The sequence below is a fragment of the Vicugna pacos genome, unplaced genomic scaffold, assembly GCF_048564905.1.
Source record: "Vicugna pacos unplaced genomic scaffold, VicPac4 scaffold_17, whole genome shotgun sequence".
Classification (NCBI taxonomy): Eukaryota; Metazoa; Chordata; class Mammalia; order Artiodactyla; family Camelidae; genus Vicugna; species Vicugna pacos.
Genome location: NW_027328738.1, coordinates 868,998 through 895,326, shown reverse-complemented (window position 1 = coordinate 895,326; position 26,329 = coordinate 868,998).

Here is a 26,329-nt window from a genome sequence, read left to right as displayed (position 1 = left end):
GTGGGCAGCCTCCTCCAACTGAGAGCAGGGCCTTGGTTCTTATAAAATCGCTTAACTTGTCTACCCTGTTTGGTTGCCTGATACGGAGTGCTGGGGAAAGGGTGGGTTGGGCTCTAAATCCAAGTATTAGCGAGTGCTTCTCCATGGGATTTGGAGGTTATTAACCAAAAGCCCACAACATGGGAATACCTGTGCTCCTTGAAAAAAGCGTGGACTCTGTATCCCCACCACCAGAACACACATGAAGAAGTTTTCTGCTATCCTGAGTGTGGGCTGGCAATTTCAGGTGACAGAAGCGGCTGGGTTCTAATAGAATCCCTTAGCTTGTAATCCCTGAGTGTTTCCCTAGGACTGACTCTGAGAGAAACCTGGGGGTTGGGCTTTGAGGCCAAATAGTAGCGAGTGTCCCCGATGGACTGAGGAAGTATTTAGATGAATTCTCCATAAAGGGAAACACCTGAGCACCCATTCATCTGCGTGGAGTGGGGCTTCAAATCTCCCCACCACACAAGGTTGGGTTCCAGTATCCTGAGGGTGGGGTAGTTCCTCCAACTGACATCAGCGTCTTGGTTTGAATAGAATCCCTTTGCTTGTCTTCCCTGATGGTTTGCCTAGGCCAGTGTGTGGTTGAAAGTGGGATTTGGGATCTAAAACTAAGTATTAGCGTGTGCCTCTCCATGGGTAGTGGAGATGTTTAAACTACAACCCACAACTTGGGAATTACTGTGACCCCTGAAAAATGCGTGTGCTATGTTTCCCCACGTCCAGCACACACAGGAAGAAGTGTTCTGGGGTTGTGAGTGTGGGGAGGTTCCTCCAACAGACTGCAGCACCTGGGTTGTAATAGAATCCCTTCGCTTGACTTCCCTAAGTGTTTTCCTAGGCCTAGCAGTAAGCGATGGTGGGGGATGGGCTCTAAAGCCAAGTATTAGCGAGTGCATCTCTGTGGGTAGTGGAGGGTTTTAAACTACTTCCCCAACCTTGGAACACCTGTGCCCCATAAAGATGCGTGGAATCTGTTTCCCCACCTCCAGCACACACACGGAGACTTGCTCAGGTATCCTGATTGTGGGGAGGCTCCTCCAAATGACAGCAGCGCCTGGGTTCTAAAAGAATCCCTTAGCTTGTCTTCCCTGATGGCATGGCTAGGCTGGAGAGTGGGGGAAAGTGGGGGTTGGGCTCTAAACCAAGTATAAGCGAGAGCCTATCCATGGGATGTGGATTTTTAACCTACAACCCACAACCATGGAATAAATGTGCCCCCTGAAAGATGCTTTGACTGTTTTCCTACATCCAGCACACACACGAAGAAGTGTTCTGGTATTCTGAGTGTGGGGAAGTTCCTCAAACTGACAGCAGCACCTGGATTCTATTAGTATCCCTTAGCTTCTGTTCCCTGAGTGTTCTCTTAGGCCAGGCCATGAGGGAAAGCTGGGGGTTGGGCTTGGAGGCCACGTAGCAGTGAGTGCCCCCTGATCCATTGAGGAACTACTTAGAGGACTTCTCCCTAAAGGGAACACCTTTTCCTGCATTCATCTGGGTGCAGTGGGGCTGCACATCTCTCCCACACGTAAGAATGTGTTCTGGAATTCTGAGTGCAGGGAAGTTCCTCCAACTGACAGCAGCGCCTGGGTTCTAATTGAATCCCTTTGCTTGTCTTCCCTGATGGAAAGCCTAGGCGGGAGTGCGGGGGAAAGTGTGGTTTGGGCTCCAAAACCAAGTATTTGCGATGACCTCTCTATGGTTTGTGGAGGTGTTTAAACTACATCCCTAACCTGGGAACACCTGTGCCCCCATAAAGATCCGTGGAGTCTGTTTCCACACCTCCAGCACACACACGAACACTTGCACAGTTATCCTGAGAGTGGGCAGCCTCCTCCAACTGAGAGCAGGGCCTTGGTTCTTATAAAATCGCTTAACTTGTCTACCCTGTTTGGTTGCCTGATACGGAGTGCTGGGGAAAGGGTGGGTTGGGCTCTAAATCCAAGTATTAGCGAGTGCTTCTCCATGGGATTTGGAGGTTATTAACCAAAAGCCCACAACATGGGAATACCTGTGCTCCTTGAAAAAAGCGTGGACTCTGTATCCCCACCACCAGAACACACATGAAGAAGTTTTCTGCTATCCTGAGTGTGGGCTGGCAATTTCAGGTGACAGAAGCGGTTGGGTTCTAATAGAATCCCTTAGCTTGTAATCCCTGAGTGTTTCCCTAGGACTGACTCTGAGAGAAACCTGGGGGTTGGGCTTTGAGGCCAAATAGTAGCGAGTGTCCCCGATGGACTGAGGAAGTATTTAGATGAATTCTCCATAAAGGGAAACACCTGAGCACCCATTCATCTGCGTGGAGTGGGGCTTCAAATCTCCCCACCACACAAGGTTGGGTTCCAGTATCCTGAGGGTGGGGTAGTTTCTCCAACTGACATCAGCGTCTTGGTTTGAATAGAATCCCTTTGCTTGTCTTCCCTGATGGTTTGCCTAGGCCAGTGTGTGGTTGAAAGTGGGATTTGGGATCTAAAACTAAGTATTAGCGTGTGCCTCTCCATGGGTAGTGGAGATGTTTAAACTACAACCCACAACTTGGGAATTACTGTGACCCCTGAAAAATGCGTGTGCTATGTTTCCCCACGTCCAGCACACACAGGAAGAAGTGTTCTGGGGTTGTGAGTGTGGGGAGGTTCCTCCAACAGACTGCAGCACCTGGGTTGTAATAGAATCCCTTCGCTTGACTTCCCTAAGTGTTTTCCTAGGCCTAGCAGTAAGCGATGGTGGGGGATGGGCTCTAAAGCCAAGTATTAGCGAGTGCATCTCTGTGGGTAGTGGAGGGTTTTAAACTACTTCCCCAACCTTGGAACACCTGTGCCCCATAAAGATGCGTGGAATCTGTTTCCCCACCTCCAGCACACACACGGAGACTTGCTCAGGTATCCTGATTGTGGGGAGGCTCCTCCAAATGACAGCAGCGCCTGGGTTCTAAAAGAATCCCTTAGCTTGTCTTCCCTGATGGCATGGCTAGGCTGGAGAGTGGGGGAAAGTGGGGGTTGGGCTCTAAACCAAGTATAAGCGAGAGCCTATCCATGGGATGTGGATTTTTAACCTACAACCCACAACCATGGAATAAATGTGCCCCCTGAAAGATGCTTTGACTGTTTTCCTACATCCAGCACACACACGAAGAAGTGTTCTGGTATTCTGAGTGTGGGGAAGTTCCTCAAACTGACAGCAGCACCTGGATTCTATTAGTATCCCTTAGCTTCTGTTCCCTGAGTGTTCTCTTAGGCCAGGCCATGAGGGAAAGCTGGGGGTTGGGCTTGGAGGCCACGTAGCAGTGAGTGCCCCCTGATCCATTGAGGAAGTACTTAGAGGACTTCTCCCTAAAGGGAACACCTTTTCCTGCATTCATCTGGGTGCAGTGGGGCTGCACATCTCTCCCACACCTAAGAATGTGTTCTGGAATTCTGAGTGCAGGGAAGTTCCTCCAACTGACAGCAGCGCCTGGGTTCTAATTGAATCCCTTTGCTTGTCTTCCCTGATGGAAAGCCTAGGCGGGAGTGCGGGGGAAAGTGTGGTTTGGGCTCCAAAACCAAGTATTTGCGATGACCTCTCTATGGTTTGTGGAGGTGTTTAAACTACATCCCTAACCTGGGAACACCTGTGCCCCCATAAAGATCCGTGGAGTCTGTTTCCACACCTCCAGCACACACACGAACACTTGCACAGTTATCCTGAGAGTGGGCAGCCTCCTCCAACTGAGAGCAGGGCCTTGGTTCTTATAAAATCGCTTAACTTGTCTACCCTGTTTGGTTGTCTGATACGGAGTGCTGGGGAAAGGGTGGGTTGGGCTCTAAATCCAAGTATTAGCGAGTGCTTCTCCATGGGATTTGGAGGTTATTAACCAAAAGCCCACAACATGGGAATACCTGTGCTCCTTGAAAAAAGCGTGGACTCTGTATCCCCACCACCAGAACACACATGAAGAAGTTTTCTGCTATCCTGAGTGTGGGCTGGCAATTTCAGGTGACAGAAGCGGCTGGGTTCTAATAGAATCCCTTAGCTTGTAATCCCTGAGTGTTTCCCTAGGACTGACTCTGAGAGAAACCTGGGGGTTGGGCTTTGAGGCCAAATAGTAGCGAGTGTCCCCGATGGACTGAGGAAGTATTTAGATGAATTCTCCATAAAGGGAAACACCTGAGCACCCATTCATCTGCGTGGAGTGGGGCTTCAAATCTCCCCACCACACAAGGTTGGGTTCCAGTATCCTGAGGGTGGGGTAGTTTCTCCAACTGACATCAGCGTCTTGGTTTGAATAGAATCCCTTTGCTTGTCTTCCCTGATGGTTTGCCTAGGCCAGTGTGTGGTTGAAAGTGGGATTTGGGATCTAAAACTAAGTATTAGCGTGTGCCTCTCCATGGGTAGTGGAGATGTTTAAACTACAACCCACAACTTGGGAATTACTGTGACCCCTGAAAAATGCGTGTGCTATGTTTCCCCACGTCCAGCACACACAGGAAGAAGTGTTCTGGGGTTGTGAGTGTGGGGAGGTTCCTCCAACAGACTGCAGCACCTGGGTTGTAATAGAATCCCTTCGCTTGACTTCCCTAAGTGTTTTCCTAGGCCTAGCAGTAAGCGATGGTGGGGGATGGGCTCTAAAGCCAAGTATTAGCGAGTGCATCTCTGTGGGTAGTGGAGGGTTTTAAACTACTTCCCCAACCTTGGAACACCTGTGCCCCATAAAGATGCGTGGAATCTGTTTCCCCACCTCCAGCACACACACGGAGACTTGCTCAGGTATCCTGATTGTGGGGAGGCTCCTCCAAATGACAGCAGCGCCTGGGTTCTAAAAGAATCCCTTAGCTTGTCTTCCCTGATGGCATGGCTAGGCTGGAGAGTGGGGGAAAGTGGGGGTTGGGCTCTAAACCAAGTATAAGCGAGAGCCTATCCATGGGATGTGGATTTTTAACCTACAACCCACAACCATGGAATAAATGTGCCCCCTGAAAGATGCTTTGACTGTTTTCCTACATCCAGCACACACACGAAGAAGTGTTCTGGTATTCTGAGTGTGGGGAAGTTCCTCAAACTGACAGCAGCACCTGGATTCTAGTAGTATCCCTTAGCTTCTGTTCCCTGAGTGTTCTCTTAGGCCAGGCCATGAGGGAAAGCTGGGGGTTGGGCTTGGAGGCCACGTAGCAGTGAGTGCCCCCTGATCCATTGAGGAAGTACTTAGAGGACTTCTCCCTAAAGGGAACACCTTTTCCTGCATTCATCTGGGTGCAGTGGGGCTGCACATCTCTCCCACACCTAAGAATGTGTTCTGGAATTCTGAGTGCAGGGAAGTTCCTCCAACTGACAGCAGCGCCTGGGTTCTAATTGAATCCCTTTGCTTGTCTTCCCTGATGGAAAGCCTAGGCGGGAGTGCGGGGGAAAGTGTGGTTTGGGCTCCAAAACCAAGTATTTGCGATGACCTCTCTATGGTTTGTGGAGGTGTTTAAACTACATCCCTAACCTGGGAACACCTGTGCCCTCATAAAGATCCGTGGAGTCTGTTTCCACACCTCCAGCACACACACGAACACTTGCACAGTTATCCTGAGAGTGGGCAGCCTCCTCCAACTGAGAGCAGGGCCTTGGTTCTTATAAAATCGCTTAACTTGTCTACCCTGTTTGGTTGCCTGATACGGAGTGCTGGGGAAAGGGTGGGTTGGGCTCTAAATCCAAGTATTAGCGAGTGCTTCTCCATGGGATTTGGAGGTTATTAACCAAAAGCCCACAACATGGGAATACCTGTGCTCCTTGAAAAAAGCGTGGACTCTGTATCCCCACCACCAGAACACACATGAAGAAGTTTTCTGCTATCCTGAGTGTGGGCTGGCAATTTCAGGTGACAGAAGCGGCTGGGTTCTAATAGAATCCCTTAGCTTGTAATCCCTGAGTGTTTCCCTAGGACTGACTCTGAGAGAAACCTGGGGGTTGGGCTTTGAGGCCAAATAGTAGCGAGTGTCCCCGATGGACTGAGGAAGTATTTAGATGAATTCTCCATAAAGGGAAACACCTGAGCACCCATTCATCTGCGTGGAGTGGGGCTTCAAATCTCCCCACCACACAAGGTTGGGTTCCAGTATCCTGAGGGTGGGGTAGTTCCTCCAACTGACATCAGCGTCTTGGTTTGAATAGAATCCCTTTGCTTGTCTTCCCTGATGGTTTGCCTAGGCCAGTGTGTGGTTGAAAGTGGGATTTGGGATCTAAAACTAAGTATTAGCGTGTGCCTCTCCATGGGTAGTGGAGATGTTTAAACTACAACCCACAACTTGGGAATTACTGTGACCCCTGAAAAATGCGTGTGCTATGTTTCCCCACGTCCAGCACACACAGGAAGAAGTGTTCTGGGGTTCTGAGTGTGGGGAGGTTCCTCCAACAGACTGCAGCACCTGGGTTGTAATAGAATCCCTTCGCTTGACTTCCCTAAGTGTTTTCCTAGGCCTAGCAGTAAGCGATGGTGGGGGATGGGCTCTAAAGCCAAGTATTAGCGAGTGCATCTCTGTGGGTAGTGGATGGTTTTAAACTACTTCCCCAACCTTGGAACACCTGTGCCCCATAAAGATGCGTGGAATCTGTTTCCCCACCTCCAGCACACACACGGAGACGTGCTCAGGTATCCTGATTGTGGGGAGGCTCCTCCAAATGACAGCAGCGCCTGGGTTCTTAAAGAATCCCTTAGCTTGTCTTCCCTGATGGCATGCCTAGGCTGGAGAGTGGGGGAAAGTGGGGGTTGGGCTCTAAACCAAGTATAAGCGAGAGCCTATCCATGGGATGTGGGTTTTTAACCTACAACCCACAACCATGGAATAAATGTGTCCCCTGAAAGATGCTTTGACTGTTTCCCTACATCCAGCACACACACGAAGAAGTGTTCTGGTATTCTGAGTGTGGGGAAGTTCCTCAAACTGACAGCAGCACCTGGATTCTAGTAGTATCCCTTAGCTTCTGTTCCCTGAGTGTTCTCTTAGGCCAGGCCATGAGGGAAAGCTGGGGGTTGGGCTTGGAGGCCTCGTAGCAGTGAGTGCCCCCTGATCCATTGAGGAAGTACTTAGAGGACTTCTCCCTAAAGGGAACACCTTTTCCTGCATTCATCTGGGTGCAGTGGGGCTGCACATCTCTCCCACACCTAAGAATGTGTTCTGGAATTCTGAGTGCAGGGAAGTTCCTCCAACTGACAGCAGCGCCTGGGTTCTAATTGAATCCCTTTGCTTGTCTTCCCTGATGGAAAGCCTAGGCGGGAGTGCGGGGGAAAGTGTGGTTTGGGCTCCAAAACCAAGTATTGGCGATGACCTCTCTATGGTTTGTGGAGGTGTTTAAACTACATCCCTAACCTGGGAACACCTGTGCCCCCATAAAGATCCGTGGAGTCTGTTTCCACACCTCCAGCACACACACGAACACTTGCACAGTAATCCTGAGAGTGGGCAGCCTCCTCCAACTGAGAGCAGGGCCTTGGTTCTTATAAAATCGCTTAACTTGTCTACCCTGTTTGGTTGCCTGATACGGAGTGCTGGGGAAAGGGTGGGTTGGGCTCTAAATCCAAGTATTAGCGAGTGCTTCTCCATGGGATTTGGAGGTTATTAACCAAAAGCCCACAACATGGGAATACCTGTGCTCCTTGAAAAAAGCGTGGACTCTGTATCCCCACCACCAGAACACACATGAAGAAGTTTTCTGCTATCCTGAGTGTGGGCTGGCAATTTCAGGTGACAGAAGCGGCTGGGTTCTAATAGAATCCCTTAGCTTGTAATCCCTGAGTGTTTCCCTAGGACTGACTCTGAGAGAAACCTGGGGGTTGGGCTTTGAGGCCAAATAGTAGCGAGTGTCCCCGATGGACTGAGGAAGTATTTAGATGAATTCTCCATAAAGGGAAACACCTGAGCACCCATTCATCTGCGTGGAGTGGGGCTTCAAATCTCCCCACCACACAAGGTTGGGTTCCAGTATCCTGAGGGTGGGGTAGTTCCTCCAACTGACATCAGCGTCTTGGTTTGAATAGAATCCCTTTGCTTGTCTTCCCTGATGGTTTGCCTAGGCCAGTGTGTGGTTGAAAGTGGGATTTGGGATCTAAAACTAAGTATTAGCGTGTGCCTCTCCATGGGTAGTGGAGATGTTTAAACTACAACCCACAACTTGGGAATTACTGTGACCCCTGAAAAATGCGTGTGCTATGTTTCCCCACGTCCAGCACACACAGGAAGAAGTGTTCTGGGGTTCTGAGTGTGGGGAGGTTCCTCCAACAGACTGCAGCACCTGGGTTGTAATAGAATCCCTTCGCTTGACTTCCCTAAGTGTTTTCCTAGGCCTAGCAGTAAGCGATGGTGGGGGATGGGCTCTAAAGCCAAGTATTAGCGAGTGCATCTCTGTGGGTAGTGGAGGGTTTTAAACTACTTCCCCAACCTTGGAACACCTGTGCCCCATAAAGATGCGTGGAATCTGTTTCCCCACCTCCAGCACACACACGGAGACGTGCTCAGGTATCCTGATTGTGGGGAGGCTCCTCCAAATGACAGCAGCGCCTGGGTTCTAAAAGAATCCCTTAGCTTGTCTTCCCTGATGGCATGCCTAGGCTGGAGAGTGGGGGAAAGTGGGGGTTGGGCTCTAAACCAAGTATAAGCGAGAGCCTATCCATGGGATGTGGGTTTTTAACCTACAACCCACAACCATGGAATAAATGTGCCCCCTGAAAGATGCTTTGACTGTTTCCCTACATCCAGCACACACACGAAGAAGTGTTCTGGTATTCTGAGTGTGGGGAAGTTCCTCAAACTGACAGCAGCACCTGGATTCTATTAGTATCCCTTAGCTTCTGTTCCCTGAGTGTTCTCTTAGGCCAGGCCATGAGGGAAAGCTGGGGGTTGGGCTTGGAGGCCACGTAGCAGTGAGTGCCCCCTGATCCATTGAGGAAGTACTTAGAGGACTTCTCCCTAAAGGGAACACCTTTTCCTGCATTCATCTGGGTGCAGTGGGGCTGCACATCTCTCCCACACCTAAGAATGTGTTCTGGAATTCTGAGTGCAGGGAAGTTCCTCCAACTGACAGCAGCGCCTGGGTTCTAATTGAATCCCTTTGCTTGTCTTCCCTGATGGAAAGCCTAGGCGGGAGTGCGGGGGAAAGTGTGGTTTGGGCTCCAAAACCAAGTATTGGCGATGACCTCTCTATGGTTTGTGGAGGTGTTTAAACTACATCCCTAACCTGGGAACACCTGTGCCCCCATAAAGATCCGTGGAGTCTGTTTCCACACCTCCAGCACACACACGAACACTTGCACAGTTATCCTGAGAGTGGGCAGCCTCCTCCAACTGAGAGCAGGGCCTTGGTTCTTATAAAATCGCTTAACTTGTCTACCCTGTTTGGTTGCCTGATACGGAGTGCTGGGGAAAGGGTGGGTTGGGCTCTAAATCCAAGTATTAGCGAGTGCTTCTCCATGGGATTTGGAGGTTATTAACCAAAAGCCCACAACATGGGAATACCTGTGCTCCTTGAAAAAAGCGTGGACTCTGTATCCCCACCACCAGAACACACATGAAGAAGTTTTCTGCTATCCTGAGTGTGGGCTGGCAATTTCAGGTGACAGAAGCGGCTGGGTTCTAATAGAATCCCTTAGCTTGTAATCCCTGAGTGTTTCCCTAGGACTGACTCTGAGAGAAACCTGGGGGTTGGGCTTTGAGGCCAAATAGTAGCGAGTGTCCCCGATGGACTGAGGAAGTATTTAGATGAATTCTCCATAAAGGGAAACACCTGAGCACCCATTCATCTGCGTGGAGTGGGGCTTCAAATCTCCCCACCACACAAGGTTGGGTTCCAGTATCCTGAGGGTGGGGTAGTTCCTCCAACTGACATCAGCGTCTTGGTTTGAATAGAATCCCTTTGCTTGTCTTCCCTGATGGTTTGCCTAGGCCAGTGTGTGGTTGAAAGTGGGATTTGGGATCTAAAACTAAGTATTAGCGTGTGCCTCTCCATGGGTAGTGGAGATGTTTAAACTACAACCCACAACTTGGGAATTACTGTGACCCCTGAAAAATGCGTGTGCTATGTTTCCCCACGTCCAGCACACACAGGAAGAAGTGTTCTGGGGTTGTGAGTGTGGGGAGGTTCCTCCAACAGACTGCAGCACCTGGGTTGTAATAGAATCCCTTCGCTTGACTTCCCTAAGTGTTTTCCTAGGCCTAGCAGTAAGCGATGGTGGGGGATGGGCTCTAAAGCCAAGTATTAGCGAGTGCATCTCTGTGGGTAGTGGAGGGTTTTAAACTACTTCCCCAACCTTGGAACACCTGTGCCCCATAAAGATGCGTGGAATCTGTTTCCCCACCTCCAGCACACACACGGAGACGTGCTCAGGTATCCTGATTGTGGGGAGGCTCCTCCAAATGACAGCAGCGCCTGGGTTCTAAAAGAATCCCTTAGCTTGTCTTCCCTGATGGCATGCCTAGGCTGGAGAGTTCGGGAAAGTGGGGGTTGGGCTCTAAACCAAGTATAAGCGAGAGCCTATCCATGGGATGTGGGTTTTTAACCTACAACCCACAACCATGGAATAAATGTGCCCCCTGAAAGATGCTTTGACTGTTTCCCTACATCCAGCACACACACGAAGAAGTGTTCTGGTATTCTGAGTGTGGGGAAGTTCCTCAAACTGACAGCAGCACCTGGATTCTATTAGTATCCCTTAGCTTCTGTTCCCTGAGTGTTCTCTTAGGCCAGGCCATGAGGGAAAGCTGGGGGTTGGGCTTGGAGGCCACGTAGCAGTGAGTGCCCCCTGATCCATTGAGGAAGTACTTAGAGGACTTCTCCCTAAAGGGAACACCTTTTCCTGCATTCATCTGGGTGCAGTGGGGCTGCACATCTCTCCCACACCTAAGAATGTGTTCTGGAATTCTGAGTGCAGGGAAGTTCCTCCAACTGACAGCAGCGCCTGGGTTCTAATTGAATCCCTTTGCTTGTCTTCCCTGATGGAAAGCCTAGGCGGGAGTGCGGGGGAAAGTGTGGTTTGGGCTCCAAAACCAAGTATTGGCGATGACCTCTCTATGGTTTGTGGAGGTGTTTAAACTACATCCCTAACCTGGGAACACCTGTGCCCCCATAAAGATCCGTGGAGTCTGTTTCCACACCTCCAGCACACACACGAACACTTGCACAGTTATCCTGAGAGTGGGCAGCCTCCTCCAACTGAGAGCAGGGCCTTGGTTCTTATAAAATCGCTTAACTTGTCTACCCTGTTTGGTTGCCTGATACGGAGTGCTGGGGAAAGGGTGGGTTGGGCTCTAAATCCAAGTATTAGCGAGTGCTTCTCCATGGGATTTGGAGGTTATTAACCAAAAGCCCACAGCATGGGAATACCTGTGCTCCTTGAAAAAAGCGTGGACTCTGTATCCCCACCACCAGAACACACATGAAGAAGTTTTCTGCTATCCTGAGTGTGGGCTGGCAATTTCAGGTGACAGAAGCGGCTGGGTTCTAATAGAATCCCTTAGCTTGTAATCCCTGAGTGTTTCCCTAGGACTGACTCTGAGAGAAACCTGGGGGTTGGGCTTTGAGGCCAAATAGTAGCGAGTGTCCCCGATGGACTGAGGAAGTATTTAGATGAATTCTCCATAAAGGGAAACACCTGAGCACCCATTCATCTGCGTGGAGTGGGGCTTCAAATCTCCCCACCACACAAGGTTGGGTTCCAGTATCCTGAGGGTGGGGTAGTTCCTCCAACTGACATCAGCGTCTTGGTTTGAATAGAATCCCTTTGCTTGTCTTCCCTGATGGTTTGCCTAGGCCAGTGTGTGGTTGAAAGTGGGATTTGGGATCTAAAACTAAGTATTAGCGTGTGCCTCTCCATGGGTAGTGGAGATGTTTAAACTACAACCCACAACTTGGGAATTACTGTGACCCCTGAAAAATGCGTGTGCTATGTTTCCCCACGTCCAGCACACACAGGAAGAAGTGTTCTGGGGTTGTGAGTGTGGGGAGGTTCCTCCAACAGACTGCAGCACCTGGGTTGTAATAGAATCCCTTCGCTTGACTTCCCTAAGTGTTTTCCTAGGCCTAGCAGTAAGCGATGGTGGGGGATGGGCTCTAAAGCCAAGTATTAGCGAGTGCATCTCTGTGGGTAGTGGAGGGTTTTAAACTACTTCCCCAACCTTGGAACACCTGTGCCCCATAAAGATGCGTGGAATCTGTTTCCCCACCTCCAGCACACACACGGAGACGTGCTCAGGTATCCTGATTGTGGGGAGGCTCCTCCAAATGACAGCAGCGCCTGGGTTCTAAAAGAATCCCTTAGCTTGTCTTCCCTGATGGCATGCCTAGGCTGGAGAGTGGGGGAAAGTGGGGGTTGGGCTCTAAACCAAGTATAAGCGAGAGCCTATCCATGGGATGTGGGTTTTTAACCTACAACCCACAACCATGGAATAAATGTGCCCCCTGAAAGATGCTTTGACTGTTTCCCTACATCCAGCACACACACGAAGAAGTGTTCTGGTATTCTGAGTGTGGGGAAGTTCCTCAAACTGACAGCAGCACCTGGATTCTATTAGTATCCCTTAGCTTCTGTTCCCTGAGTGTTCTCTTAGGCCAGGCCATGAGGGAAAGCTGGGGGTTGGGCTTGGAGGCCACGTAGCAGTGAGTGCCCCCTGATCCATTGAGGAAGTACTTAGAGGACTTGTCCCTAAAGGGAACACCTTTTCCTGCATTCATCTGGGTGCAGTGGGGCTGCACATCTCTCCCACACCTAAGAATGTGTTCTGGAATTCTGAGTGCAGGGAAGTTCCTCCAACTGACAGAAGCGCCTGGGTTCTAATTGAATCCCTTTGCTTGTCTTCCCTGATGGAAAGCCTAGGCGGGAGTGCGGGGGAAAGTGTGGTTTGGGCTCCAAAACCAAGTATTGGCGATGACCTCTCTATGGTTTGTGGAGGTGTTTAAACTACATCCCTAACCTGGGAACACCTGTGCCCCCATAAAGATCCGTGGAGTCTGTTTCCACACCTCCAGCACACACACGAACACTTGCACAGTTATCCTGAGAGTGGGCAGCCTCCTCCAACTGAGAGCAGGGCCTTGGTTCTTATAAAATCGCTTAACTTGTCTACCCTGTTTGGTTGCCTGATACGGAGTGCTGGGGAAAGGGTGGGTTGGGCTCTAAATCCAAGTATTAGCGAGTGCTTCTCCATGGGATTTGGAGGTTATTAACCAAAAGCCCACAGCATGGGAATACCTGTGCTCCTTGAAAAAAGCGTGGACTCTGTATCCCCACCACCAGAACACACATGAAGAAGTTTTCTGCTATCCTGAGTGTGGGCTGGCAATTTCAGGTGACAGAAGCGGCTGGGTTCTAATAGAATCCCTTAGCTTGTAATCCCTGAGTGTTTCCCTAGGACTGACTCTGAGAGAAACCTGGGGGTTGGGCTTTGAGGCCAAATAGTAGCGAGTGTCCCCGATGGACTGAGGAAGTATTTAGATGAATTCTCCATAAAGGGAAACACCTGAGCACCCATTCATCTGCGTGGAGTGGGGCTTCAAATCTCCCCACCACACAAGGTTGGGTTCCAGTATCCTGAGGGTGGGGTAGTTCCTCCAACTGACATCAGCGTCTTGGTTTGAATAGAATCCCTTTGCTTGTCTTCCCTGATGGTTTGCCTAGGCCAGTGTGTGGTTGAAAGTGGGATTTGGGATCTAAAACTAAGTATTAGCGTGTGCCTCTCCATGGGTAGTGGAGATGTTTAAACTACATCCCACAACTTGGGAATTACTGTGACCCCTGAAAAATGCGTGTGCTATGTTTCCCCACGTCCAGCACACACAGGAAGAAGTGTTCTGGGGTTGTGAGTGTGGGGAGGTTCCTCCAACAGACTGCAGCACCTGGGTTGTAATAGAATCCCTTCGCTTGACTTCCCTAAGTGTTTTCCTAGGCCTAGCAGTAAGCGATGGTGGGGGATGGGCTCTAAAGCCAAGTATTAGCGAGTGCATCTCTGTGGGTAGTGGAGGGTTTTAAACTACTTCCCCAACCTTGGAACACCTGTGCCCCATAAAGATGCGTGGAATCTGTTTCCCCACCTCCAGCACACACACGGAGACGTGCTCAGGTATCCTGATTGTGGGGAGGCTCCTCCAAATGACAGCAGCGCCTGGGTTCTAAAAGAATCCCTTAGCTTGTCTTCCCTGATGGCATGCCTAGGCTGGAGATTGGGGGAAAGTGGGGGTTGGGCTCTAAACCAAGTATAAGCGAGAGCCTATCCATGGGATGTGGGTTTGTAACCTACAACCCACAACCATGGAATAAATGTGCCCCCTGAAAGATGATTTGACTGTTTCCCTACATCCAGCACACACACGAAGATTTGTTCTTGTATTCTGAGTGTGGGGAAGTTCCTCAAACTGACAGCAGCACCTGGATTCCATTAGTATCCCTTAGCTTCTGTTCCCTGATTGTTCTCTTAGACCAGGCCATGAGGGAAAGCTGGGGGTTGGCCTTGGAGGCCACGTAGCAGTGAGTGCCCCCTGATCCATTGAGGAAGTACTTAGAGGACTTGTCCCTAAAGGGAACACCTTTTCCTGCATTCATCTGGGTGCAGTGGGGCTGCACATCTCTCCCACACCTAAGAATGTGTTCTGGAATTCTGAGTGCAGGGAAGTTCCTCCAACTGACAGCAGCGCCTGGGTTCTAATTGAATCCCTTTGCTTGTCTTCCCTGATGGAAAGCCTAGGCGGGAGTGCGGGGGAAAGTGTGGTTTGGGCTCCAAAACCAAGTATTGGCGATGACCTCTCTATGGTTTGTGGAGGTGTTTAAACTACATCCCTAACCTGGGAACACCTGTGCCCCCATAAAGATCCGTGGAGTCTGTTTCCACACCTCCAGCACACACACGAACACTTGCACAGTTATCCTGAGAGTGGGCAGCCTCCTCCAACTGAGAGCAGGGCCTTGGTTCTTATAAAATCGCTTAACTTGTCTACCCTGTTTGGTTGCCTGATACGGAGTGCTGGGGAAAGGGTGGGTTGGGCTCTAAATCCAAGTATTAGCGAGTGCTTCTCCATGGGATTTGGAGGTTATTAACCAAAAGCCCACAACATGGGAATACCTGTGCTCCTTGAAAAAAGCGTGGACTCTGTATCCCCACCACCAGAACACACATGAAGAAGTTTTCTGCTATCCTGAGTGTGGGCTGGCAATTTCAGGTGACAGAAGCGGCTGGGTTCTAATAGAATCCCTTAGCTTGTAATCCCTGAGTGTTTCCCTAGGACTGACTCTGAGAGAAACCTGGGGGTTGGGCTTTGAGGCCAAATAGTAGCGAGTGTCCCCGATGGACTGAGGAAGTATTTAGATGAATTCTCCATAAAGGGAAACACCTGAGCACCCATTCATCTGCGTGGAGTGGGGCTTCAAATCTCCCCACCACACAAGGTTGGGTTCCAGTATCCTGAGGGTGGGGTAGTTCCTCCAACTGACATCAGCGTCTTGGTTTGAATAGAATCCCTTTGCTTGTCTTCCCTGATGGTTTGCCTAGGCCAGTGTGTGGTTGAAAGTGGGATTTGGGATCTAAAACTAAGTATTAGCGTGTGCCTCTCCATGGGTAGTGGAGATGTTTAAACTACAACCCACAACTTGGGAATTACTGTGACCCCTGAAAAATGCGTGTGCTATGTTTCCCCACGTCCAGCACACACAGGAAGAAGTGTTCTGGGGTTGTGAGTGTGGGGAGGTTCCTCCAACAGACTGCAGCACCTGGGTTGTAATAGAATCCCTTCGCTTGACTTCCCTAAGTGTTTTCCTAGGCCTAGCAGTAAGCGATGGTGGGGGATGGGCTCTAAAGCCAAGTATTAGCGAGTGCATCTCTGTGGGTAGTGGAGGGTTTTAAACTACTTCCCCAACCTTGGAACACCTGTGCCCCATAAAGATGCGTGGAATCTGTTTCCCCACCTCCAGCACACACACGGAGACGTGCTCAGGTATCCTGATTGTGGGGAGGCTCCTCCAAATGACAGCAGCGCCTGGGTTCTAAAAGAATCCCTTAGCTTGTCTTCCCTGATGGCATGGCTAGGCTGGAGAGTGGGGGAAAGTGGGGGTTGGGCTCTAAACCAAGTATAAGCGAGAGCCTATCCATGGGATGTGGGTTTTTAACCTACAACCCACAACCATGGAATAAATGTGCCCCCTGAAAGATGCTTTGACTGTTTCCCTACATCCAGCACACACACGAAGATTTGTTCTTGTATTCTGAGTGTGGGGAAGTTCCTCAAACTGACAGCAGCACCTTGATTCCATTAGTATCCCTTAGCTTCTGTTCCCTGATTGTTCTCTTAGGCCAGGCCATGAGGGAAAGCTGGGGGTTCGCCTTGGAGGCCACGTAGCAGTGAGTGCCCCCTGATCCATTGAGGAAGTACTTAGAGGACTTGTCCCTAAAGGGAACACCTTTTCCTGCATTCATCTGGGTGCAGTGGGGCTGCACATCTCTCCCACACCTAAGAATGTGTTCTGGAATTCTGAGTGCAGGGAAGTTCCTCCAACTGACAGCAGCGCCTGGGTTCTAATTGAATCCCTTTGCTTGTCTTCCCTGATGGAAAGCCTAGGCGGGAGTGCGGGGGAAAGTGTGGTTTGGGCTCCAAAACCAAGTATTGGCGATGACCTCTCTATGGTTTGTGGAGGTGTTTAAACTACATCCCTAACCTGGGAACACCTGTGCCCCCATAAAGATCCGTGGAGTCTGTTTCCACACCTCCAGCACACACACGAACACTTGCACAGTTATCCTGAGAGTGGGCAGCCTCCTCCAACTGAGAGCAGGGCCTTGGTTCTTATAAAATCGCTTAACTTGTCTACCCTGTTTGGTTGCCTGATACGGAGTGCTGGGGAAAGGGTGGGTTGGGCTCTAAATCCAAGTATTAGCGAGTGCTTCTCCATGGGATTTGGAGGTTATTAACCAAAAGCCCACAACATGGGAATACCTGTGCTCCTTGAAAAAAGCGTGGACTCTGTATCCCCACCACCAGAACACACATGAAGAAGTTTTCTGCTATCCTGAGTGTGGGCTGGCAATTTCAGGTGACAGAAGCGGCTGGGTTCTAATAGAATCCCTTAGCTTGTAATCCCTGAGTGTTTCCCTAGGACTGACTCTGAGAGAAACCTGGGGGTTGGGCTTTGAGGCCAAATAGTAGCGAGTGTCCCCGATGGACTGAGGAAGTATTTAGATGAATTCTCCATAAAGGGAAACACCTGAGCACCCATTCATCTGCGTGGAGTGGGGCTTCAAATCTCCCCACCACACAAGGTTGGGTTCCAGTATCCTGAGGGTGGGGTAGTTCCTCCAACTGACATCAGCGTCTTGGTTTGAATAGAATCCCTTTGCTTGTCTTCCCTGATGGTTTGCCTAGGCCAGTGTGTGGTTGAAAGTGGGATTTGGGATCTAAAACTAAGTATTAGCGTGTGCCTCTCCATGGGTAGTGGAGATGTTTAAACTACAACCCACAACTTGGGAATTACTGTGACCCCTGAAAAATGCGTGTGCTATGTTTCCCCACGTCCAGCACACACAGGAAGAAGTGTTCTGGGGTTGTGAGTGTGGGGAGGTTCCTCCAACAGACTGCAGCACCTGGGTTGTAATAGAATCCCTTCGCTTGACTTCCCTAAGTGTTTTCCTAGGCCTAGCAGTAAGCGATGGTGGGGGATGGGCTCTAAAGCCAAGTATTAGCGAGTGCATCTCTGTGGGTAGTGGAGGGTTTTAAACTACTTCCCCAACCTTGGAACACCTGTGCCCCATAAAGATGCGTGGAATCTGTTTCCCCACCTCCAGCACACACACGGAGACGTGCTCAGGTATCCTGATTGTGGGGAGGCTCCTCCAAATGACAGCAGCGCCTGGGTTCTAAAAGAATCCCTTAGCTTGTCTTCCCTGATGGCATGCCTAGGCTGGAGAGTGGGGGAAAGTGGGGGTTGGGCTCTAAACCAAGTATAAGCGAGAGCCTATCCATGGGATGTGGGTTTTTAACCTACAACCCACAACCATGGAATAAATGTGCCCCCTGAAAGATGCTTTGACTGTTTCCCTACATCCAGCACACACACGAAGAAGTGTTCTGGTATTCTGAGTGTGGGGAAGTTCCTCAAACTGACAGCAGCACCTGGATTCTATTAGTATCCCTTAGCTTCTGTTCCCTGAGTGTTCTCTTAGGCCAGGCCATGAGGGAAAGCTGGGGGTTGGGCTTGGAGGCCACGTAGCAGTGAGTGCCCCCTGATCCATTGAGGAAGTACTTAGAGGACTTCTCCCTAAAGGGAACACCTTTTCCTGCATTCATCTGGGTGCAGTGGGGCTGCACATCTCTCCCACACCTAAGAATGTGTTCTGGAATTCTGAGTGCAGGGAAGTTCCTCCAACTGACAGCAGCGCCTGGGTTCTAATTGAATCCCTTTGCTTGTCTTCCCTGATGGAAAGCCTAGGCGGGAGTGCGGGGGAAAGTGTGGTTTGGGCTCCAAAACCAAGTATTGGCGATGACCTCTCTATGGTTTGTGGAGGTGTTTAAACTACATCCCTAACCTGGGAACACCTGTGCCCCCATAAAGATCCGTGGAGTCTGTTTCCACACCTCCAGCACACACACGAACACTTGCACAGTTATCCTGAGAGTGGGCAGCCTCCTCCAACTGAGAGCAGGGCCTTGGTTCTTATAAAATCGCTTAACTTGTCTACCCTGTTTGGTTGCCTGATACGGAGTGCTGGGGAAAGGGTGGGTTGGGCTCTAAATCCAAGTATTAGCGAGTGCTTCTCCATGGGATTTGGAGGTTATTAACCAAAAGCCCACAGCATGGGAATACCTGTGCTCCTTGAAAAAAGCGTGGACTCTGTATCCCCACCACCAGAACACACATGAAGAAGTTTTCTGCTATCCTGAGTGTGGGCTGGCAATTTCAGGTGACAGAAGCGGCTGGGTTCTAATAGAATCCCTTAGCTTGTAATCCCTGAGTGTTTCCCTAGGACTGACTCTGAGAGAAACCTGGGGGTTGGGCTTTGAGGCCAAATAGTAGCGAGTGTCCCCGATGGACTGAGGAAGTATTTAGATGAATTCTCCATAAAGGGAAACACCTGAGCACCCATTCATCTGCGTGGAGTGGGGCTTCAAATCTCCCCACCACACAAGGTTGGGTTCCAGTATCCTGAGGGTGGGGTAGTTCCTCCAACTGACATCAGCGTCTTGGTTTGAATAGAATCCCTTTGCTTGTCTTCCCTGATGGTTTGCCTAGGCCAGTGTGTGGTTGAAAGTGGGATTTGGGATCTAAAACTAAGTATTAGCGTGTGCCTCTCCATGGGTAGTGGAGATGTTTAAACTACAACCCACAACTTGGGAATTACTGTGACCCCTGAAAAATGCGTGTGCTATGTTTCCCCACGTCCAGCACACACAGGAAGAAGTGTTCTGGGGTTGTGAGTGTGGGGAGGTTCCTCCAACAGACTGCAGCACCTGGGTTGTAATAGAATCCCTTCGCTTGACTTCCCTAAGTGTTTTCCTAGGCCTAGCAGTAAGCGATGGTGGGGGATGGGCTCTAAAGCCAAGTATTAGCGAGTGCATCTCTGTGGGTAGTGGAGGGTTTTAAACTACTTCCCCAACCTTGGAACACCTGTGCCCCATAAAGATGCGTGGAATCTGTTTCCCCACCTCCAGCACACACACGGAGACGTGCTCAGGTATCCTGATTGTGGGGAGGCTCCTCCAAATGACAGCAGCGCCTGGGTTCTAAAAGAATCCCTTAGCTTGTCTTCCCTGATGGCATGCCTAGGCTGGAGAGTGGGGGAAAGTGGGGGTTGGGCTCTAAACCAAGTATAAGCGAGAGCCTATCCATGGGATGTGGGTTTGTAACCTACAACCCACAACCATGGAATAAATGTGCCCCCTGAAAGATGCTTTGACTGTTTCCCTACATCCAGCACACACACGAACAAGTGTTCTGGTATTCTGAGTGTGGGGAAGTTCCTCAAACTGACAGCAGCACCTGGATTCTATTAGTATCCCTTAGCTTCTGTTCCCTGATTGTTCTCTTAGGCCAGGCCATGAGGGAAAGCTGGGGGTTGGGCTTGGAGGCCACGTAGCAGTGAGTGCCCCCTGATCCATTGAGGAAGTACTTAGAGGACTTGTCCCTAAAGGGAACACCTTTTCCTGCATTCATCTGGGTGCAGTGGGGCTGCACATCTCTCCCACACCTAAGAATGTGTTCTGGAATTCTGAGTGCAGGGAAGTTCCTCCAACTGACAGCAGCGCCTGGGTTCTAATTGAATCCCTTTGCTTGTCTTCCCTGATGGAAAGCCTAGGCGGGAGTGCGGGGGAAAGTGTGGTTTGGGCTCCAAAACCAAGTATTGGCGATGACCTCTCTATGGTTTGTGGAGGTGTTTAAACTACATCCCTAACCTGGGAACACCTGTGCCCCCATAAAGATCCGTGGAGTCTGTTTCCACACCTCCAGCACACACACGAACACTTGCACAGTTATCCTGAGAGTGGGCAGCCTCCTCCAACTGAGAGCAGGGCCTTGGTTCTTATAAAATCGCTTAACTTGTCTACCCTGTTTGGTTGCCTGATACGGAGTGCTGGGGAAAGGGTGGGTTGGGCTCTAAATCCAAGTATTAGCGAGTGCTTCTCCATGGGATTTGGAGGTTATTAACCAAAAGCCCACAACATGGGAATACCTGTGCTCCTTGAAAAAAGCGTGGACTCTGTATCCCCACCACCAGAACACACATGAAGAAGTTTTCTGCTATCCTGAGTGTGGGCTGGCAATTTCAGGTGACAGAAGCGGCTGGGTTCTAATAGAATCCCTTAGCTTGTAATCCCTGAGTGTTTCCCTAGGACTGACTCTGAGAGAAACCTGGGGGTTGGGCTTTGAGGCCAAATAGTAGCGAGTGTCCCCGATGGACTGAGGAAGTATTTAGATGAATTCTCCATAAAGGGAAACACCTGAGCACCCATTCATCTGCGTGGAGTGGGGCTTCAAATCTCCCCACCACACAAGGTTGGGTTCCAGTATCCTGAGGGTGGGGTAGTTCCTCCAACTGACATCAGCGTCTTGGTTTGAATAGAATCCCTTTGCTTGTCTTCCCTGATGGTTTGCCTAGGCCAGTGTGTGGTTGAAAGTGGGATTTGGGATCTAAAACTAAGTATTAGCGTGTGCCTCTCCATGGGTAGTGGAGATGTTTAAACTACAACCCACAACTTGGGAATTACTGTGACCCCTGAAAAATGCGTGTGCTATGTTTCCCCACGTCCAGCACACACAGGAAGAAGTGTTCTGGGTTTGTGAGTGTGGGGAGGTTCCTCCAACAGACTGCAGCACCTGGGTTGTAATAGAATCCCTTCGCTTGACTTCCCTAAGTGTTTTCCTAGGCCTAGCAGTAAGCGATGGTGGGGGATGGGCTCTAAAGCCAAGTATTAGCGAGTGCATCTCTGTGGGTAGTGGAGGGTTTTAAACTACTTCCCCAACCTTGGAACACCTGTGCCCCATAAAGATGCGTGGAATCTGTTTCCCCACCTCCAGCACACACACGGAGACGTGCTCAGGTATCCTGATTGTGGGGAGGATCCTCCAAATGACAGCAGCGCCTGGGTTCTGAAAGAATCCCTTAGCTTGTCTTCCCTGATGGCATGCCTAGGCTGGAGAGTGGGGGAAAGTGGGGGTTGGGCTCTAAACCAAGTATAAGCGAGAGCCTATCCATGGGATGTGGGTTTTTAACCTACAACCCACAACCATGGAATAAATGTGCCCCCTGAAAGATGCTTTGACTGTTTCCCTACATCCAGCACACACACGAAGATTTGTTCTTGTATTCTGAGTGTGGGGAAGTTCCTCAAACTGACAGCAGCACCTTGATTCCATTAGTATCCCTTAGCTTCTGTTCCCTGATTGTTCTCTTAGACCAGGCCATGAGGGAAAGCTGGGGGTTGGGCTTGGAGGCCACGTAGCAGTGAGTGCCCCCTGATCCATTGAGGAAGTACTTAGAGGACTTCTCCCTAAACGGAACACCTTTTCCTGCATTCATCTGGGTGCAGTGGGGCTGCACATCTCTCCCACACCTAAGAATGTGTTCTGGAATTCTGAGTGCAGGGAAGTTCCTCCAACTGACAGCAGCGCCTGGGTTCTAATTGAATCCCTTTGCTTGTCTTCCCTGATGGAAAGCCTAGGCGGGAGTGCGGGGGAAAGTGTGGTTTGGGCTCCAAAACCAAGTATTGGCGATGACCTCTCTATGGTTTGTGGAGGTGTTTAAACTACATCCCTAACCTGGGAACACCTGTGCCCCCATAAAGATCCGTGGAGTCTGTTTCCACACCTCCAGCACACACACGAACACTTGCACAGTTATCCTGAGAGTGGGCAGCCTCCTCCAACTGAGAGCAGGGCCTTGGTTCTTATAAAATCGCTTAACTTGTCTACCCTGTTTGGTTGCCTGATACGGAGTGCTGGGGAAAGGGTGGGTTGGGCTCTAAATCCAAGTATTAGCGAGTGCTTCTCCATGGGATTTGGAGGTTATTAACCAAAAGCCCACAACATGGGAATACCTGTGCTCCTTGAAAAAAGCGTGGACTCTGTATCCCCACCACCAGAACACACATGAAGAAGTTTTCTGCTATCCTGAGTGTGGGCTGGCAATTTCAGGTGACAGAAGCGGCTGGGTTCTAATAGAATCCCTTAGCTTGTAATCCCTGAGTGTTTCCCTTGGACTGACTCTGAGAGAAACCTGGGGGTTGGGCTTTGAGGCCAAATAGTAGCGAGTGTCCCCGATGGACTGAGGAAGTATTTAGATGAATTCTCCATAAAGGGAAACACCTGAGCACCCATTCATCTGCGTGGAGTGGGGCTTCAAATCTCCCCACCACACAAGGTTGGGTTCCAGTATCCTGAGGGTGGGGTAGTTCCTCCAACTGACATCAGCGTCTTGGTTTGAATAGAATCCCTTTGCTTGTCTTCCCTGATGGTTTGCCTAGGCCAGTGTGTGGTTGAAAGTGGGATTTGGGATCTAAAACTAAGTATTAGCGTGTGCCTCTCCATGGGTAGCGGAGATGTTTAAACTACAACCCACAACTTGGGAATTACTGTGACCCCTGAAAAATGCGTGTGCTATGTTTCCCCACGTCCAGCACACACAGGAAGAAGTTTTCTGGGGTTGTGAGTGTGGGGAGGTTCCTCCAACAGACTGCAGCACCTGGGTTGTAATAGAATCCCTTCGCTTGACTTCCCTAAGTGTTTTCCTAGGCCTAGCAGTAAGCGATGGTGGGGGATGGGCTCTAAAGCCAAGTATTAGCGAGTGCATCTCTGTGGGTAGTGGAGGGTTTTAAACTACTTCCCCAACCTTGGAACACCTGTGCCCCATAAAGATGCGTGGAATCTGTTTCCCCACCTCCAGCACACACACGGAGACGTGCTCAGGTATCCTGATTGTGGGGAGGCTCCTCCAAATGACAGCAGCGCCTGGGTTCTAAAAGAATCCCTTAGCTTGTCTTCCCTGATGGCATGCCTAGGCTGGAGAGTGGGGGAAAGTGGGGGTTGGGCTCTAAACCAAGTATAAGCGAGAGCCTATCCATGGGATGTGGGTTTTTAACCTACAACCCACAACCATGGAATAAATGTGCCCCCTGAAAGATGCTTTGACTGTTTCCCTACATCCAGCACACACACGAAGAAGTGTTCTGGTATTCTGAGTGTGGGGAAGTTCCTCAAACTGACAGCAGCACCTGGATTCTATTAGTATCCCTTAGCTTCTGTTCCCTGAGTGTTCTCTTAGGCCAGGCCATGAGGGAAAGCTGGGGGTTGGGCTTGGAGGCCACGTAGCAGTGAGTGCCCCCTGATCCATTGAGGAAGTACTTAGAGGACTTGTCCCTAAAGGGAACACCTTTTCCTGCATTCATCTGGGTGCAGTGGGGCTGCACATCTCTCCCACACCTAAGAATGTGTTCTGGAATTCTGAGTGCAGGGAAGTTCCTCCAACTGACAGCAGCGCCTGGGTTCTAATTGAATCCCTTTGCTTGTCTTCCCTGATGGAAAGCCTAGGCGGGAGTGCGGGGGAAAGTGTGGTTTGGGCTCCAAAACCAAGTATTGGCGATGACCTCTCTATGGTTTGTGGAGGTGTTTAAACTACATCCCTAACCTGGGAACACCTGTGCCCCCATAAAGATCCGTGGAGTCTGTTTCCACACCTCCAGCACACACACGAACACTTGCACAGTTATCCTGAGAGTGGGCAGCCTCCTCCAACTGAGAGCAGGGCCTTGGTTCTTATAAAATCGCTTAACTTGTCTACCCTGTTTGGTTGCCTGATACGGAGTGCTGGGGAAAGGGTGGGTTGGGCTCTAAATCCAAGTATTAGCGAGTGCTTCTCCATGGGATTTGGAGGTTATTAACCAAAAGCCCACAACATGGGAAGACCTGTGCTCCTTGAAAAAAGCGTGGACTCTGTATCCCCACCACCAGAACACACATGAAGAAGTTTTCTGCTATCCTGAGTGTGGGCTGGCAATTTCAGGTGACAGAAGCGGCTGGGTTCTAATAGAATCCCTTAGCTTGTAATCCCTGAGTGTTTCCCTAGGACTGACTCTGAGAGAAACCTGGGGGTTGGGCTTTGAGGCCAAATAGTAGCGAGTGTCCCCGATGGACTGAGGAAGTATTTAGATGAATTCTCCATAAAGGGAAACACCTGAGCACCCATTCATCTGCGTGGAGTGGGGCTTCAAATCTCCCCACCACACAAGGTTGGGTTCCAGTATCCTGAGGGTGGGGTAGTTCCTCCAACTGACATCAGCGTCTTGGTTTGAATAGAATCCCTTTGCTTGTCTTCCCTGATGGTTTGCCTAGGCCAGTGTGTGGTTGAAAGTGGGATTTGGGATCTAAAACTAAGTATTAGCGTGTGCCTCTCCATGGGTAGTGGAGATGTTTAAACTACAACCCACAACTTGGGAATTACTGTGACCCCTGAAAAATGCGTGTGCTATGTTTCCCCACGTCCAGCACACACAGGAAGAAGTGTTCTGGGGTTGTGAGTGTGGGGAGGTTCCTCCAACAGACTGCAGCACCTGGGTTGTAATAGAATCCCTTCGCTTGACTTCCCTAAGTGTTTTCCTAGGCCTAGCAGTAAGCGATGGTGGGGGATGGGCTCTAAAGCCAAGTATTAGCGAGTGCATCTCTGTGGGTAGTGGAGGGTTTTAAACTACTTCCCCAACCTTGGAACACCTGTGCCCCATAAAGATGCGTGGAATCTGTTTCCCCACCTCCAGCACACACACGGAGACGTGCTCAGGTATCCTGATTGTGGGAAGGCTCCTCCAAATGACAGCAGCGCCTGGGTTCTAAAAGAATCCCTTAGCTTGTCTTCCCTGATGGCATGCCTAGGCTGGAGAGTGGGGGAAAGTGGGGGTTGGGCTCTAAACCAAGTATAAGCGAGAGCCTATCCATGGGATGTGAGTTTGTAACATACAACCCACAACCATGGAATAAATGTGCCCCCTGAAAGATGCTTTGACTGTTTCCCTACATCCAGCACACACACGAAGAAGTGTTCTGGTATTCTGAGTGTGGGGAAGTTCCTCAAACTGACAGCAGCACCTGGATTCTATTAGTATCCCTTAGCTTCTGTTCCCTGAGTGTTCTCTTAGGCCAGGCCATGAGGGAAAGCTGGGGGTTGGGCTTGGAGGCCACGTAGCAGTGAGTGCCCCCTGATCCATTGAGGAAGTACTTAGAGGACTTGTCCCTAAAGGGAACACCTTTTCCTGCATTCATCTGGGTGCAGTGGGGCTGCACATCTCTCCCACACCTAAGAATGTGTTCTGGAATTCTGAGTGCAGGGAAGTTCCTCCAACTGACAGCAGCGCCTGGGTTCTAATTGAATCCCTTTGCTTGTCTTCCCTGATGGAAAGCCTAGGCGGGAGTGCGGGGGAAAGTGTGGTTTGGGCTCCAAAACCAAGTATTGGTGATGACCTCTCTATGGTTTGTGGAGGTGTTTAAACTACATCCCTAACCTGGGAACACCTGTGCCCCCATAAAGATCCGTGGAGTCTGTTTCCACACCTCCAGCACACACACGAACACTTGCACAGTTATCCTGAGAGTGGGCAGCCTCCTCCAACTGAGAGCAGGGCCTTGGTTCTTATAAAATCGCTTAACTTGTCTACCCTGTTTGGTTGCCTGATACGGAGTGCTGGGGAAAGGGTGGGTTGGGCTCTAAATCCAAGTATTAGCGAGTGCTTCTCCATGGGATTTGGAGGTTATTAACCAAAAGCCCACAACATGGGAAGACCTGTGCTCCTTGAAAAAAGCGTGGACTCTGTATCCCCACCACCA